This window comes from Lagopus leucura, unplaced genomic scaffold, assembly GCF_019238085.1.
Source record: "Lagopus leucura isolate 7727_CA_CO unplaced genomic scaffold, USGS_WTPT01 Super-Scaffold_810, whole genome shotgun sequence".
Lineage (NCBI taxonomy): Eukaryota > Metazoa > Chordata > Aves > Galliformes > Phasianidae > Lagopus > Lagopus leucura.
This window is the reverse complement of record NW_024962261.1, coordinates 12,532,075-12,549,880: the sequence shown is the minus strand read 5'-3', so window position 1 is coordinate 12,549,880 and position 17,806 is coordinate 12,532,075. Positions and strand designations below refer to the sequence as shown.

Here is a 17,806-nt window from a genome sequence, read left to right as displayed (position 1 = left end):
GAGGACTGAGGACTCCACATCTGGATGCAATCCTCCAGGTGAGGCCTCACCAGAACAGAGCTAAGGGGCAGGATCACCTCCCTGACCTGCTGAAATACTAGGATATATATTTCAAATCTTAGCAGAATGATTAGGAACTTTTCCAGACAATGGACATAGTTACTGTGATGTAGAACAAAAATTCCCATGAGAAAGCTTGTGACAGCAGACTAGGTGAAGAGATCCTTGTTTAATTGCATTTTTTATATTTCTTTTCATTGGTTCATGATTTTATTTGTTTTCTTTTGTAATTCCAGATATGTATAAAGATAGCCTGGCTTTGGTAATTTTATGAAGGACAAGTGTTTTTGTCACAAAAAATGATGGGAGATTTGCTGTATGAGAAAATGACAGCATTGTTGAGTAAGAATCTTAGTACTCTATGCATTACTTTATTGTCATGTGGGGAACATGATTACTATAGCAAGCAATCTCAGAGGAAGATTAATCATGACAGATTCACAGGGGAAAAAAAAACAGCCAACCCAGAGGAAATGCCAAAAATAGTCATTCAAGAGGATTGACTGTCTATCAAAAAGGTTTATCACATTGGTGGCTTAGATTTTTCTGAAAGCAATCTTTATTTAAAATTTTCTTCATTGCCACCTTTAAACATTCTAGGAAGGGGAAGTATGTTTACAGGGAAAATCCCAATGGAATTTGAAGACATCAATACAATTTTTTTTTCTTTAAACTTTGCTGGCAAATTAAATATTTTATTTAACTGACTGGATTTGCATTAGTTTCTTTCTCTTTCATTTAAATAAATATTCCTGGTGAACTTGGGAAATGCAAATCTTAACAGTGTTTGGGTTGGTTCATCACAGTTCATGTCTTCTGTAATATGTAACATGTAATATGATCCTTTCAGATGAATGCTACGTTGCTGGAGTCTACTTTAATATAGCATATAATGCTGAAAGTTAAAAACCACTTATGTTACTACCAATTTTTTTTCTTTTTTGTCTTACATACAGTTATAGATGCTAGGATGCAAAAATTAATTACCCATTCATGTTAAAATTCATTTTCCACGGCTTATTTAATTAGTAAGCTATAAAATACAACTACCTAGCATCTTTAGAAGTAAGTTTACCATTAAAAAGTAGTATTTCTACTATAACAATAGTTGCCTATGTACAGATTTAAAGGCAATAAGACTTCAGAAGAAAGGAAAAGTCCTCCATCATTTCCTTGGAATACATGGAACATGTGTAACTTCCTGCATATTATGTTGGGTATGATTGGCACTCAGAGAGAGGCAAAAGAATATTTATGTTTCATTTTATTTCTGTATTTAAATACGAAGATTTCTGTTTGGAAGTGCTACAGACATTTTCTAATATACATTGCAGTAGTTTTCTGCTTATCTGAAGGATAGGCAGTCAGATCATGTTCCAAATTTATATGTAAACCCCAAAGCAGAAAACATTTGCAGAACTCAAGGTCAGGAAAATGAATATGTAGAATCTTTGTTAAAATTTCAGACTCTTTCTTTTCTTATTGCTACTTGGGTGTCTGAAGAAAAAAAGAGTTACTTCTTCCTGTTTTGGTAAAACCTGATTTTATTCTTGAGACATTGCCTTCAAGAATAAATCAAACCTACTGTTTAATTCAGATTTTCTGACAAATGATTCAAACTGCAGAGTAATGTGACATCCAGAGATAACTTCAAGAAAAGGTCATCGTTTTTATTGTTGTTGTTGCTGTTTTAAAATGTTTAGGATAAAATGCCTGTAACATATTTTAAAAATGAATATTTTTTCCATTGGTATTTTTCTAATGCTCATTAAGTAAAAAGAACAACAATACTGAAAACTTTGGTGTAAATATTCTGACTAATTTTATGAGTTTAATATTTTGGCTATGATACAGCGCAGTAGTATTGCCAGAATGGCTATACTCAAGATGCTCAGAAGTCTTTCACAAAAATGGAAAAAATGGAAAAAAAAAAAACCAAAAAAAGTCCACAAAGAACAGCAAGAAAAAAAAGTATCTTATAATACTTTTTTTGCACTATTTGTTTAGGAGAGAATTATAGATGGGGTAGTTGTATTTGCTTAGAAATCCTAGAGGTATTTCTGCAAAGTGCAGAGTAGCAGTTAGGTAAATATTTAATGGTGAGCTCGGAGTGTTAGGTGATGGGTGAACATCGTGGTCTTAAGGACTCAGCCAAAGAAAGGTGCGGAGCTGAGGGATATCTGTAGAAATTGCCAGGACAGTGAGTCCTTACCTAGGGCAGGGAAGTAAACACGCCTTTGCTACAGAATAGTTAATGAGATGCTCAACTGGGACAACTTCCCTGTTTTGCTTAAGACATTATCATCCTGATCTGAGGAGTAGCTGTCCTAGAAGCCAATCTTAAGGAATTCACATTATTTGAAAGCTTTATATCTAGTTATTTTCTAAGAACCTGATTACCAGCGAATGACTAAATAAGTTTATAAATATTTGTTTGAAAAATACTGCCACTTCAACTCATGTCCTATTCAATTATATGCCATCAAATCAAGCAGAGAATTGATAATACCTGACATTCGCGGAAAGCTGTGGTCAGCAAAGTATGATGCTTACAGTCAGGAAGAAGAGATAAATCTGTGTGGAATATATTTATTACCAATATCTTTCCTTTAATTTAAATCCATGTTTCCTATGTCCGAGGCCAAACAAAATCTTTGCTGTGTTTAAAAAAACAAGTTTAATTTCCATCCTCACAAGGACATTAACCAAATGTTATATTCTTTAACAGTGTCAGTGTAAATGGGACACAGGAACCTGATAGAAAAATTAATTTCAATAACTGGATTGCCTGTTGGATAATCCAGCATAGGTATAATCCCAGATTACGATGTTTGCAGACTGCAGTGTTTTAGCTGAAATGAAAGAAAAACAAACAGGAGAACAATTTTTTGTTAGTATACAGTATTTCTGATAAATAGGTTAAAAAATTATTATGACAGATAAGTTTAGAAGAATATAATTTTACAGTCTTTGCTTTTACCGCTATTTTGTGGTCAGCCAAATAAACCCAGTTCTAATGCATGAAATGGGTGATTTGCTGCGTTACTCCTCGGTTACTTTTACAAAAACTTTGTAAACAACACGGTGAAAAATCACATAATGATCAACTTTGGCTAGACTTCTATTATATTCCAAAATAACTCATTTCTACTCGTTTAATACTGATGAAAAAACTCCATTTTTAAGCCAATTTTGAAAACATTAAAAAAAATCAGTTCTTGTATATTTCAGATTCATTTTTCCTTTTATATGACTTTGAGACAACAAATTTTTCAGCATATGTGAAGTACAGCTTGTTGATCCTGTTGACTGATGACAGAGACTTAAAAATAGAATAAAGTAGATAAGGATTTTGGCACAGAATTTGTAAGTGTGTAATAAATATTGCCAGTAGAATTCTAGCGTTCAAATCACTGAGAGACCGTGAGCTTTGTTCTAGTTACCAACTTAAGATAAAAGCAATAATGAATTTTAAAAATAAATGTTTTGAAATAAAGGCCTTTTCAGATTGAAACTACTGCTTTATATAGCTGTGCTTGCTGGTGGTGGTATTGTTAAATCTTCTTCATATATTTCTGTCCATTGTTTTCATACTGTATGTCAGAATTTTAAATATCTAGGAAAGGGATCTGAGAATTAATCTGTAGCAAATAAAAACAGACTTTTGATTCCATTTGGAGAAAATGAGGACTATAATGACAGAAGCTTTCCTGGAGCTTTTCTCCATATTCCTAGTGCCTGAACAGCTACGTCGCAACCTCTGTTCCCTAGGTTTGCACTTTGGTGACAAGAAAGGAAGTGAAGACCACCATTGAAGGAATTTCTTGCAGTTGGAAAAAACTGGTATTTTCTGCTGGTAAATGGTACTAACATAGTGTAGAGTCCTACCACCCAGAAACAGACCAACCTCTCCTGGAAATCCCGATCTTCTCAGACATCACCCTACAGCGAACAGTATTGCTGCTGTCCCCATGTGCTACTAATCTACTTCAAAGAAATTTCCCATGAAACTCTGAACCGAATGTGTCCATAGACACACTGTCACTGCATGGGGTGCTGAGGCCATTCCTCTACCGTAATATGGAGAGGAGGCTGGAAAAATGATGCTAACCTCAGGTAGTCAATGGGATCTCAGTGACTGCTGATGTGAGGTGAGGCCTATCCACGAGGATGAGGCAGGCTCTGAACAACCTGATCTAGCTCCTGATGCCCCTGTTCATTGCAGGGGAGTTGGATTAGATGATCCAGTCTACACGTCCCCAACTTGGCTACAAGGATGTTATGAGAGACCACTCTGAAAGCTCAGTGAAAGTCAAGACAAACAAGATCTGCTGTTCTCCGTTCACTAGTGGAGCCAACTGACTGATCAGGGAGAGACCAATCAGCTTGGTGAGGCACAACCTGCCCTTGGTAAACCTGGACTGACTCTTTCCAGCTTTGTTCTTTCTAAATATTGACTCTTATGCATTGCTTTGCCTATTTTTATCAGAGGCATCTGTGCAGCATAATTTAAATCCAGGAACCTCAGTATTTTGTTCACACATGCCAACTAGGCTGTGTGCTTTTAGAGTGCCTCAATACCTTGTACATCAAGTAGCCAGAAAAAACAATGCTCTTAAAGGCTTCTGTAGGGATATAGTAACATGGCAATGAAGGTTCAATCACTGAGCCAAGATGGAATACTGTCATGAATGGAAGTAAATCCAGTTGGAAACTGGTTGCAAGTTGTGTCTCCCAGAGCACACTATTGGGACCAGTTCTCTTTGATGTATTTATCAATGATCTGGATGAGGGAATCAAGTGCAGTGTGTTCCAGTGACACCAAGTTAGGTGGAAATGACAGATGACACCAAGTTAGGTGGAAAAGCTGATCTGCTTGAAGTTAGGAAGGCTCTACAGCAAGAACTTAATAAGCTGAATCTATGAGCAAAGGCCAACTTAGCTCATGGCATTCAACTGCGTGTCTGATTCTTCAGCTGGGTCATAGCAATCCCTAGCATTGCTATAGGCTGGGGAAGAGGGTTAGAAAACTGCCTAGCAGAAAACAATCTGGATATAACGGTCAACAGATGACTGAATATGACCTTTTAAATACTTTATTTTTTTTAAGATCAGATTTCAACGCACACCTTTTTCTTTTATAATAATGCTTGTTTCCACAACCTTGTCAACTGGGCACTTGCAGCATAGAAGGCAAACAGTGCCCTAGGCTGCATTACAAAAGGCACAGCCAGCAAGGTGAGGGAGGGGATTGTCCCTCTCTTTCCACCCTTATGAGGCTTAATCTGGAGTACTGTTCATGTCCGATCCCTGGAAGTATTCAAGATCAGGATTCTGGCCCAGAATAGGATCCTGGACAGCCTGATCTGGTGAGTAGCAACCCTGCCCATGGCAGATGGGTTGGAACTGGGTAGGCTGTAAGGTCCCTTCTAACTCAAGTCACTCTATGATCCTACAATATTTTCTTAGAAAAGAGTGTCTTACTCTAAGGCTCTATGACTTTAAACCTGGAGTATCACTGTTACCAGTTTAATTACAAAATTGTTTACAGGGGTCAATTCTGTACAATTAGACTGCTGTTGGTATATTTCACAATTGGGTTTGAGTATTTTGCAGAGTTCATGGCTAGCATTGTTAAATAGAGCATTACTTTCCCTATATAACTAGAAGAAATGGAAGTTTAAATTTCAACTAACAGTAGGATAGCCCATCCTTAAAAACAGTATTCCAAAGGAACAGAATTGTATTATATATGAAGTTTCTGATTTGCAAGTGATTTATTGCAGCATTTTGCCATCTCACAATCTGGTACAAAAGTCTTCACATTCCTTGTCATGCATCCATCAAATACACCCTTCCAGCACTGCAAATGTGAGTGCTTTCTTCTGAACAACATGGGCCCCATAAAGAAAAACAATGATGAGTATCAAGGAGGCTCTTTGAGTTTGATGCTGAGATAACATCAAGCAATCTAAATCAAACCAACCTTACCATAAGTTGCAGATATTTCAGCAGTAGTTAAGAACTGGCCAATAGCTCTTCTATAAAGCACTATTAGAACCTCTGGGTTCTGACTGTTTGAAATCTTCTCCCTATTTCTAACCCAAATATTATTTTTCTTTCTAATCTATTCAGTCATTCTTTTGTTTTAAATTTGTCTCTCTAAGATACAATTTATCAGAACAGCATATCAGACCATAAAGAGTCTCACTGTCAACAGTTTTAATTCCTTTTTATCTACTAAAAAACAATGATTTGCATATAATAGATCAAGAGGGTTTTTTTTTAACCACTGATTCACAATCATCCTCTGATTGATTGTAATAGCCAGAATTTTCATTACTCTATTGTTACTAACAGATAAGCTCCTACCTAACAGAAATAGTTACTATTATTCTTTAAGATCTGGCACTTCAAGTCATTCAGTAATAAAATCCAAAACCAGATGTATCCAAATCTCACATATTTAGGCCACCAACAGTATGAAAAGGGAAACAAGTTTTTTCCTAATCCTATGATTTTAATCATGTAAACATCTCAGTGTGTACTGACAACATACTTTTATGGTACTTGAGCATGTAATGTTAGATATTATTTTCAAAAGCACTTTAAGAATAAAATTATAAAATACGGACTCCAGAAAAGAAGTTAAAACCTGGGGCTCATGAAAATATATTCTCTTGTAAATAGCAGAATCTAAATATTTCAGCTTAGTATTAAGTTCCTTTTAAATAAATTATTTCTGGGAATAATGTATCTAAATTCACACTAACATAGTGTACTGTACTTTTTTACCAATAAAGTTTTTATTGGAGACTAGAGTCCAGAAAGACAAAACTGATTTTATTTAGACAGCAATGTTAGAGAAAAAAATAATGAAATTCATGTAACAAGCTTTGGCATGTGCACGTGAGTTTCACAGATAAGTGGTACCACCAGTAAAAGAACAGGCTGAAAAATGAGAGAAGATGTAAACAAATACAACAAAGCAATCTTCTCCCAAATTGTTATTGAAGTCCTCTGCCAATAAGCAAAGAAGTACTAGGAACTTTATTTCTTTCATGAGATTATGCAGTGAAATGCAGAGGGAGAGATCCATTCAGTGAGGGAAAGCAGTTTCTGTAATGAAGTGTGGGACTATCAATCTCAAGTAAACTAAAGAAATAATGATAGCTGAAGGCAAGGCTGATTACAGGACATAATATTGGTTCTACGAAGAAGCTTTCCTTGTTATTTTTCTAGCTCTTACAAGTATTGCTTTTATAGAAATGAAATACCTTCAGAAGAAGGTTAAAAGAAAATGAAGAGCTTGGTATCAATTCCCACTGGATTTTGACCAACATGTTAGAACTAACAGAAGCTTATCAAGAAGAAGCAGAGGGGAATCATATATTTACTTCTATTAGTCAAATCCAAAGCAGGGATTAAAAAAAACAGGCTACTGGTTATGCAAATCAACCCTTCATCTGATCTATTTTCAAACTAAGAAAACATTTTGTGTAGCCAAAATCTTATATGTTTGAATCCAATTCTGAACCTTCAAATAAAGAGATAAATAAAAGAGGCAAGTTCTCAGGGCTATTACCTGTCTTGGGAATACTTTTTTCTTTTCTTTTTTTTGTATTAAAAACTCTAAGTTACAATTGTAATGTGAACATCAGTTTGCAGCTGACACGGACTTGTTATCATGAAGTGATATTTATGCAGATATGAGACAAGAAACAGAAGAACTATTCTGACTGTACTGTGAACATTGCCTAGGTATTCTTACCCAGATATACTTAATGAACTGAAAGGAACTTAAGTTTTATGACCACAAAGTTTGTGAATAGCAGCAATGCAGAGAAGAACCACTTTATCATATGTTGTGTCACAACATTTGCATAGCCTCAGCTGCTGAGTGCTTTCTTTTTTTGACGTGAGCAAGAAAATGCCCTGTTGTTTTCCTCCTGTGGTTGCTCATTCTGTAATACTTATCTGAAATGCCACTGGAGACACTGCTCCTGAGGCAGGGAGCACAAAAAAAGCCTGTACCTTTGACAAGAGAGTAGAACTAAGGTAATTCTACAATGGGTCATTAGGAAGACACCCACTTAATTCCTGAAAAAGCAGCCAGCTCCAGCTAAGCTTCTGTGACGACAAAGTTCTGCTCCTATGTATAGTATCACTGCTCTCATCAAGAAATAAATCCCACTTAGTGCTCTTACTGTGCTGACTCTGTTAGGAGCTCTGAACATCTTGCTGCCATAGAAAGAAACAAGTCTGTAAAGTGAGAAATATTTAGTAAATTTCTGAGTAGAATGATAAATATACTCCACTAACAAGAGTTAAACTACATACATGTAAGCCTAGCAAAATCAAATACTGTGTATTCTCTTATATGAAATATTTTAGTTTCAGATTTCTTTTTTTTTTTTTTGCTGATGATCTACAATCCTTTTCCAAGGCATATTTTTGCCTGAAGGTTTTGTAAGAATGAAGACACATTCATGTCACATGCATTGCAAATCTGTCAGAGGGCTCCATTTTTATCTGGAACAAACAGCATCCTGTTCTCATGCGCTAGGCTGTACTTACCAAAAGCTCATTCTGTTATGGTGGAGGGGAAATAACTGGTAAAACTGAACATAAGACTTTCCTTCTTTTACTAAGTACTGTTCTGTTCTTGTTAAATGGTACTAAGGCTGAGAAATATTTTATGTGGTAGCTACTCTGCGTTTCTACAGTTCTGCTTTATACTTGGTATCAAGGGAATTAAGTTTAAAGCAGTACAAGTGGTGAAGCAGCTGCTATTTTTAACTAGAACATCTGAGAGATCTTGTAACCATATTGTTACAACATCATCAGTTAATAAACTCTTTGTCCTTCAATATAAACCAAATAAATATTTTTATTAATTCTTAGCTTGAATAAGTAATTGTCAGAAATATTTTCTTTTTTTCTGTATGTCTACTGAAGTCACTGCTAGTCTCTGGTCGTTCCACTGCTTCAATTCATTATCAAAAAGTAGGTTGCTGATCTCCATTTTCTGAAAGAGTCGCTTCTAGATTTCAGAAGTGTTTTGAGAATATATAAAAAGGAACACTGGGTTCAATGTTCTGTCATTGTTACTATTTGCAAAAATACATTTTTTTCTCCTTCATTTAATTAGGTGAGACATTTGAGTGTTTTTTGTTTTTTGTTTTTTGTTTTTTGTTTTTTGTTTTTTGTTTTTCTCCAGCATAGCAATTATTTAATAAAAATGTTTCTTAGAGATTTCCTACAAAGAAGACTGAAAGCAGGAAAGCTTCATGTTTCTCAAGATGATGTATAATGCTGAAATTAAAGGCAGAGCACAGTGTTCTTTCTGGAGGATATTCCTACTCATGTTGCAAGTGTCTCCCACGTTCCTAGGCAGTGCCCTGACTGGTGACACCTATAACTTCCCATGGCACAAAAAGAAATTGCTGGGTGGAGTCTCCTGCTAGGCCGGCCTGTTCCTAAACCCAGCTGCTGACCCCTTCTGCCTCTGCTTTTTCTCTCTTCTTTCTTAATCTTTCCCTTTCACTTTTATTGAGAAATAGTTACAGCAATGTGCCCTCAGCAACTTCAGCATGTCCCTATTCTTCCTTGAACTGCTTCAGGCCTTGGTACTCCATACTTCAGAAAACAAGAAAGGATGTTTCTTTTCTCAGAGTGCTATATTTTAATTATATCAGGAAAGAAATATTCAGTTTCTTCCTTTGGTTGCAAAAAAAGAAAAGGAAAAACATACAAAGTGGAAGACACATTAGAAATATGAGTAAATACCAAGGATTTCTCCACTCACACTTGTCTTTATTCCTAAACTCAGCAGTTCCTTCTTCAGTGTGTTGAAAATATCCAAATAATTTATCAGGACTGTATCTCTGATAAAAGCAAATTTTATTTGCAGTTGCAATGGCAAGTATCCTGCAAGTAGGAGGGTGTCTGCAGAGATAGTGTTACATCTTTTATGCTCTATTACCTGATGTTTATCTTTTCCTCCCCTGGTTCCTCTATGTCTGAGTACTTCAGTTCACGATCTTCCTGATGCTCAACTAAACATATGGATACTGGCTAAACATAAATTGTTGTTAGCTAAGCATATATTGCTAATGATTTAACTTCTAACATTTGCTCACTCAACATTCGACCATTACTTCTGGCCATCTGCTCATCTTTGGATAGAGTTTGGAAGGAGGATAGAGGGGAGTAACGCTTGTTGCATCCCAACAATCCACAGAGTGAGACAATCCAGCCTTGTGTGGAAGCCCTGACTTCTTTGATGTCTTTCTTTTTGCTGAAGGCCTCTTATTCAAACAGAATAGCCTTACAATATGCTTTCTAGTCCATAATAAACATACTATTTGCAACACTTAAAAACTATTGCAGTTTTGCAAGCAAGAATTAATCATGTAGTTCAGCAACTGTATTTCTAAAATATGCTATTAAAATATAAAGTGTTCTACACTGTCATGGTCTTGGCATGGATTGTTAGGAACAAACATAGGGTCATATAACATTTCCACCATGGCTATTTCCCTCAAATATTGGATACCTTTTTCAATTGTATTCCGCTTTTTCATCTCAGGCTTCAGATTGTCTTTGAAGGAATGCTTTTCCTTCACAGCTGCTAACATTCGTTCCCAGAGGATGGCGGCTCCATCCAAACATCTACTAATCCTGTGAATAGCTAACTCTTGGGCAATGCCCAATGGTGAGCTTTGTTACCATCTAGAGACACACTACCAGCCCCGATGTCCCAGCAGTGAAGCAACCAGGTGACAATAGTTTCATTTGGGTGCTGTGTAAACTCCCTTCTTGAGCCTTGGATTTCAGTTATCTTCAGAGGTCGACAAACAGTGGTAACAGCGATTCCCTCCTCCTCACTCTCCTCTCTGTGTCTCTTAGTTTTCTCAGTTGCCTTTCTCAGGTTTTGGGGTGGTTTTGGGGAGGGCCTCTCGCCTGGATCTTCCTCTACTTCCTCTGCTTCTCCTTTCCATTCTAGACATGAGGACACCCGCTTCCATTTCTGCCCCTCCATCTGGAATGTAATTGTCAATGTTCAAATCATACAACACTTCATGTAAGTACCAGGCAAGTATCTCCATCAGTGCTCTTACTTGGTTATATAAATATACAGTTCCACAACAAGAGAGCATGAAGTTAATAAGAGAGCAATAAGTTCTAAAAAACATAATGGCCTTTAATCCCTTATACAACGCTCCTAAAATAAAGAACAGATTCATAGCTGACAGTTGCTAAAAAGGGGAAAAAAAAAAACAAAAAACACTTGGTACAGTGTCCAGAGTTTGGCAGACTGTCCAGACTACAATCTAATCTATGAAGGTCAAAGCTAGCTACCAATGCTCTTCACGTTTCTGGCTGAAAGAAATCCTTTTTTTTCTGCTAATGTTAAAAGCTTCAGATTGCGCACATTATCCTCCAAATACTGTCACGGAGCATCTAGATCAGTCTGTGCCTGTGGCAGGGCACAGCAGGCCTGTAGGCCCACCAGCCGCAAAATGGGAAGGGAAAAGGGGAAGGGTAGGAAGATGGGAGCTGGCCCCAAAAACAGAACAGGGGCAAAGTCTAAGGAGGAAACTTAATTTTACCGAATATGTTATCGGAATGCAAGATAACACAATATAATACAATATAATTGAAATTGAGGCTAATAAATTAAATAAAATGAGAGAGAGAGTATCTGAAACTGAACTGAAGGCACGCAGCTGGGGAGCACCTATACGCTGCCAGGCAGTGAGCGAGAGAAAGTCCTGTGACTTCATCCCGTGGCTTGTCTTCCTCTCTGAATGTGAAGTCGTCCGGTGTATGTAGTTCTTCTCTTCTGAGAACCAGGTATCCAGAAAGTTGTCTGTCCACCGAACTGGAGTACTAACAATTTAATTCCCAACACTTTACATGATGTTATGATGTGGAATACTGGTAAGAAAACTATAAAACCATGACACTACTTTTTCACATCAGCTATTTCTAAGGACAAGTTACAAAATACAAATACATTGTGCTCTACTTCTTCAGATCAATTCCCCTGTCTTTGATATCCAACTCAAACAATATTTCATTCCTGCAAATATCACCCATCACAACTAACTACGTGTTACAAACATGAGTAAAATATGAACACCTGGCAATTCTGGACACTCTCCTATGTATGAACTATTAAAAACTGCAACTTAGAACTAAAGGCAAGAAAAATTAATTAAAGATAAATAACTCTTGAGCAGATCTAAATTCAAAAGTAGAACTATGAAAGTGAATCATCCAACCTAATTAACTTCAGCTTTTTGTATGTTTTTAAGGAGTTTCACAAGCAAGTAGACCATCTCACTGGAAGCCTTGATCGCTTTTTTTTTCTTTAATGCTACAATCTTGAAATACTATATGAATCTTAATTATTTCTTTTTTCCTCTGGAAAAAAACAGTGAATGCAGACATACAGCATCATCACAGAAATGGCAGCTTTGAAGAAGAGTACTAGTAACTTTTTTCATTTCAATTTGAATTGCACTGATGCTTTTCGGCTCTAAGAAAACACCATAAATGTGGTTAGAGCAGGATTAAGTGAATACTGTTAGGGATTTTGCCTGGTCTAGAGATGATTAGGACAAGTACAGTTTTTATATAAAACTGAATTTCTGAATTGTATTTAGTTACAAAACATTTAAAGAATAGACATGTTTGTGGCCAGAAGCAATTTATTTAATAAAAAACTACCTTAAAACAGAAAAGAAATACTAGGAATAAAGCAATATTTACTTATGAATTACTGGATACTCTTAATAGCTGTATACAGCTTATATAGCATATTGTTATACTGTTGTAATATGAGAAGTATGTTTTACTTCATTTTCCTCGTGTCTTTAAGAAAATGAGCTTTAAACAATTTACAACAGTCCATGAATTGTCATTCTATTTACATTTGTAGATGGGTTAAGCTGTTTTGCCTCGAAGAGGAAAAAGGAATACCACAAAAAAAGATCTCTTGTAGCATATTTTCTTTTGATAACAAACTACTGCAGTTCAGCATGCTTTCTTCAAGTCCATCTATTTGACGATGTAGAGTAAGCTCTGAAAAAACATCTGCATGTATCAAGACTCATGGATATTTCTTAATCACATTTATCTTAGTTGGAAATCTCTTAGAAGTTGTGGTTCACATTACACTGAGTATTTCTTGACATATTTTGTTTATAGGTAACTGAAGTAAAGACTTCAGAGTACTCCAAAGGGTTTTTTTCTTAGCTTACTGATAAAATGCTTCTGAATTATTCAGATGAGCACTGGGGAAAAACTTCCAAGCATTGGCATGAAATACAAACTGCACTTTTATCTACATTTTATGTCCCTCAATATCTTGATCTCTTCCTTCTATCAAAGGAATAAGCTTATGTCTGCCTGAATGTTTAGAAAAGGGATTCTTTTCACATAAGCAGGTCTGCCTTCATGAAAAATATCTATGTGGCCAGAGAGTTATGTTGCACCACAAGGAGCCAGCATGTCCAGCCCAACTGGCGTAGAGAGGCTGGATCAAGGCGAAAGCACACAGTGCACACAGCAAGACATAATGAAGCATGGAAGAAGGCAAAAAATAGCCTGTTTGACAAAAGAAATCCACAACGCACCTCTGTCAGTTCCATTCTAACAACCATAATGAGTGTTGAAAGGGGGCATATATGAACAGTGAACTGGCATTGGGTTGTTGGACTCATAATCCACAAGTACACAATGGGATATGTTTTATTACAGTTAAAATATTATCTTCAGTTTGGCCTCCAGAACACTGTAGTAAGGTATCAAGGATTGTTTGTCTTGATAGTTTCCTACAGCATTCTTCTGGGGACACTGGCTTGGACAGGTACACTCTGATGAGTAAAGAGCTGGCTGGAGGGTTTGACCCAGAAAGTGGTGGTGAATAGAATTAAATCCACTTCCACTTGGCTACTGGTCACAAGCAGTGCTCTCCAGGTGAGTTGTTACTGAGGTCTATTCCATTTAATATCTTTATTGGTGATCTAGACAAGGGGATTTAGAGCTCCCTCAATAAGTTTGCAGATAACACAAGTAGGGAGGAAGTGTCAATCTGCTTGAGGATAGGACGGCCCTCCAGAGGGATCTGGACAGGTATACAGGTTTAATTGCTAGGCTGAGACCAATGGGATGAAGTTCAACAAGACCAAGTGCCAGTTCCTGCACTTTACATGGGGTTTGTGAAAACCACACACAAATGCTACAGCCTTGGGGCAGACTGGATGGAAACCTGCACACAGGAAAAGGATTTGAAGGTATTGCTTGTTAGCAATAGCTGAAAGCAAGCAGCAGTCTGCCCAAGAGGGCCAGTGGTATCCTGGCTTGTATCTGAAATAGTGTTGCCAGCAGGACTAGCAAGGAGATTTTCCCCTGTACTCAGATCTGGTCAGGTCTCACCTTGAGTAGCATGCTCAGCTTTGGGTCCCTCACTACAAGAAAGACACTGAGTGACACTGAGACTTTTTCCTGGAGTGTGCCCAGAGAAGGGCAACAAAGCAGGTGAGGAGTCTGAAGCACAAGCTTTATGATGAGCAGCTGCAGGACCAGAGATTGTTTCATCTGGAGAAGAGAAAGCTCAGGGAAGACCTGAGCTCTACAACTCTCTGAAAGGAAGTTGCAGCAAGGAAGGGTCAGTCTCTTCTTCCAGGTAGCACTGACAAATGCAGTGACAAGGGATAATGGCCTTAAGTTGCACCATGGAGGTTCACTTTCGATATTAGGAAAAGAGTGATCTTTTCCAACCTTAACGACTATGATTCTATGAAAATTGCACAACAGGTAAGACTCTGGATTTTCCCCAGAATGCACAGTTACCTACTTACTTACAGAAACTTCATCTAAAGTGGCTCCTAGGCTGGTATCTCAGTTTCTGTCACAATTTCTTTGTCACACCAAACAGTCTTTTAGATTTGGTCACAACAGTGCTCCAGAGATCTCATGAGTCCTCTTTCCTCCAAAACCTTCTGCCCTTCTGACAACTAAGCCAATTCCTGTCTGCACAAGTTACCAAACTGCTTTCTGAGGTGAAATGACATCTGGACTGCTGACAGTATCAACTGCTCACCTTGTCGATTTCCTCTAAAAATATGCTCCCTAAAATACATGCTGGAAAACATTGCTGAGAGTGCCCACCTAGATGCACAAGCAGCATGCATGCTGGATTCCCACCTACTGTTCGCTTTCCAGTTCTGTATTGAAAAAATAGCTTCCAAAGCTGAAGGTGAATTGAAACTTGAGAGTTACAATGTCAACCAGAGAGAGGAAAAAATGACTTGTTGAGAGGAACTTCAGCAACTAAAAATGCTATTTTGCATAAAAACAACACCAATTTATATCATTGCTATAAGGCTGTTGGGCTAATTACATAATTTAATTTTCAAAAGATAAATAGTATGAGGGTATGCATGAAAATGCCACACATCTTCAAGGCAAATCCTCAGCCTGTGAATAAATGAGCTCTGTATTCACTGCACTAAATTAATCAAGTTTAAGTCTGCAGGGTATTATCCATTTTTCTAGTTACACTTTATAGTTTCATTAAGGCATCTGGGTTGGTAAGATCAAAGAAACATTTATTTAGTTCTTCTTCAAAGGAACATATAAAATACAAAATGTGAAGAGTCTTTTTTTTTGTCTTCTTTTCCCTACTAATCCTTCACCCTTTTTGCATAGGAAGCAGAGCACTGGATGGAGGCTACTACACAGGCTTTTATATTGGGTGACAGTCTGTACACTTCTGACAAAATATAAAGACCTTTTTCGGGGGTTGACACTGTTTATTAGGCTTTCTGAGCTAAAAAGTGCTGGTCTGCTCCCTCAAACCACTAACATACAGAAATAGGATAAAGGTAATACCATAAAATCTAAAAAGGCAGAGAAAACTGTCACATAATTTCACATCTCAGCTGTCAGTTTGGACAGGATTAATGCTTTGAAATAACAGCAACGGTTCAACAAAGTTATTATTGGAAAATCAATTACGTTAACTTTCTGTACAGGTCAACTTTTTCTCTCTCTGGTTAGTAAGACTTACTTATAAATGTCTGATCATGCAGAGGGCTTTAGGAACACAGAAGAGACAGTGTGGGCCATTTCATGTGTAAGAGAGAGCAAGCATTTCTCTTTAACACAAGAAAGAGGACTGACTGTTCCTCTTCACACAAGTTTTACCTGAAGAAATGTCGCTGAATTTATCTAGACTCATATTTGTATATATTATATACATGTGTATATATATATATCGTAATAATTTAAATGATGGAGTGGAATCATTTGGACAATGACAACGGACCAAGGTTTACGAATGGAAAAAGGTTTAAAAATATGGAATTGACTTAGAGATACTGTGTTATCTTAGAAAAGAAGTGGAAGGATGACAAAGAAGAGAAAAGAAATCCGGAAAGATAAGCACATCATAGCAACACGTAGATCTCTAAAAAAGTCTTAGAACAAAGACATTAGAAAATTAACAATTTTGAATAACTTAACTGCTAATAAATCAAATTAAAAATAAATCATGTATGAGATCTGAGGAAAAAATGTTGGTAACTTTTACTCTGTATTACTTTTCATTTTTTGAGCCTACTGAATTCTAAAATTTGACCAGGCCTAGTAGGGAAATGCTGAAGTACCTCAAGAGATTCCTCACAAAACATCTCCATATTAAAATAAATAAATAGATAAAGACACCTCTGCTTTGCATGGTTTTGGCATATCTTTTAAATGGAGCTGGTAACACCTTAAACAGTTAAGTACTATCTAGGATTAGGCTGCTCTCCACAGAGCTGTTATTTGGAGTAAGCTCTAACTTTACAGCAGCATCTCCCAAACCAATGTTTAACAGACTTCTCTTTTGTCAGCATAAGCTGAAGAGCAGACTTTCTAACATGGTCCCCCCATCTGTTTTGATTCAGCCAGTAGTGATGAGGACACCTTTCAGTAGTTTTAAATTTCTAACACAGAAACTGAATCGATTTGCAGATCGCAGTCAGTAAGATGCATATAGTCAGTAAGGAGCATTTTTCTACTTTTTGTCCATTTTCCTAAGGACGTAATTAAAATTTTATAGGGTAGGAGGCTGTAGGCAGAAATGTAAGCTCTTCTTTATAATACAAAATCATTACCTTGCAAAAGACCCGCTCTTTCATTTGAAAGAGAGAAAGTCCCTTTTTCACTGCTCATAACATCTAATAGTCAACATTTCTGGATAGAGTACCAACCTCAGTTTTGTGAGGTTGCATGTTAAAGTCAATCCTTTCCAATTTAAGCTGTTTACATCTGCTGAGTTACCTTCAGTAAGCCTTAAAAAACAGGAAGAGATTATTCATGATATTTGTCACTAAATTAAAGAGAGGAAGTAGATATATTTGTCATGTTCTTGTAAAACATAAACAAGGATATTACTAGTGGTGGAAAATAATGCCAAGCTAAATGTAAAGACTCATTAAAAAAAATAAGATACATGCTGACCTAAATGCAACTCAAAAGCAGAATTTGTTTAATTTTATAAAGTTCTAAATTCTGAGATTTCACATTTTTTGGCACGTACATGATGCTCAATAAAATTGCTATTGGCACTGCATCTCTAAAGAACAATAAATGAGCTAGGAGTACATTCCTTATTTCCCATATATTCCTTTACTCTAATAGCTATGGCATTAGTATTTGGGCAAGAGGGTAGAAATTTGTCTAAGAA

General features: G+C 36.7%; 1 long non-coding RNA gene across 1 annotated transcript in view; it reads left to right on the top strand.

The window, feature by feature from the left end:
• LOC122177185 overlaps positions 1–17,806 on the top strand; it is a 41,685-nt gene that overhangs the window by 10,509 nt on the left and 13,370 nt on the right. The window contains exon 2 of the long non-coding RNA XR_006177970.1: positions 11,069–11,146. This is a non-coding gene — a long non-coding RNA (uncharacterized LOC122177185). The remainder of the gene's footprint in view (positions 1–11,068; positions 11,147–17,806) is intronic.